Source organism: Orycteropus afer, unplaced genomic scaffold (genome assembly GCF_000298275.1).
Source record: "Orycteropus afer afer isolate SDZICR_OR568_19922 unplaced genomic scaffold, OryAfe1.0 scaffold01205, whole genome shotgun sequence".
NCBI classification, from domain to species: domain Eukaryota; kingdom Metazoa; phylum Chordata; class Mammalia; order Tubulidentata; family Orycteropodidae; genus Orycteropus; species Orycteropus afer.
Genome location: NW_006922792.1, coordinates 155,203 through 156,071, shown reverse-complemented (window position 1 = coordinate 156,071; position 869 = coordinate 155,203). Strand labels below are relative to the sequence as shown.

General features: G+C 39.1%; 1 protein-coding gene across 1 annotated transcript in view; it reads right to left on the bottom strand.

The window, feature by feature from the left end:
• The window catches only part of RP2 (RP2 activator of ARL3 GTPase), an 89,427-nt gene that overhangs the window by 42,241 nt on the left and 46,317 nt on the right, over positions 1-869 (bottom strand). The gene's annotated exons all lie outside the window — the stretch shown is intronic.

Genomic DNA, 869 nt, shown 5'->3' with positions numbered 1-869 from the left:
AAACCCAATGAGGGTTGCTATGAGTTGGAATCAACTTGATGGCAGTGGGTTTTTTTTTTTTTGGTAACCTTTCTGTTGCCTTGGTGGTGCAGTGGTTAAGCAGCTTGACTGCTTGTGATGAGTCAGCAGTTCAGATCCACCAGCTGCTCCACAGGAGAAAGATGTGATAGTATGCTCCCATAAAGATGGTGGCTATGAGTCAGAATTGACCTGACAGCAACAGTTGGTTTTGGTTTACCTATGTCCTCAATTCGTTTTTAAGGGGAAGCTGCTACCCAAAAAACACTTATTTACTAAAGAGCTCACTGAAAGCCCCTGCTCATGAGCCTACAACCTTTGACATCACAGCTCTCACCTCACTCTTCTTCACCAATCTCCCTTTCATGACAATAGAGCAAAGGAAAATAAGGAAAGTAATGTGGAGGTTGCATTCATAGTCACAACAGAGCCCAAAATTTGTATTCTTAAATGTCTTTCCCACCTCCTAACCAATTAAAACTATAAAGAAATTACCCCATTACATAATTACAAATGTTCATGTTTTACTACATACTACTAGTTTTGAGATTCCCTGGAAATTATTTATTATAAAGAATGGAAGTTCTTTGAGGGCAGAGAATTAAATCTATGTGTCTCCCTCTCTAGCATATATTTCATCAAATCTAAGTTGCCATCAATTGCAAGATGCATTTCTGAGAGTTTAAAACATGGAAACCAAACATAAATCCTATAATCAATAAAATATGGTAACATATATTGTTGTTGTTGTTGTTATGTGCCCTCGAGTTGGACCTGACTCATAGCTACCCCTCCTTGGGTTTCTGAGGCAGTATCACTACGGAAGTAGATTGCCCATCTTCCTTCTGAGG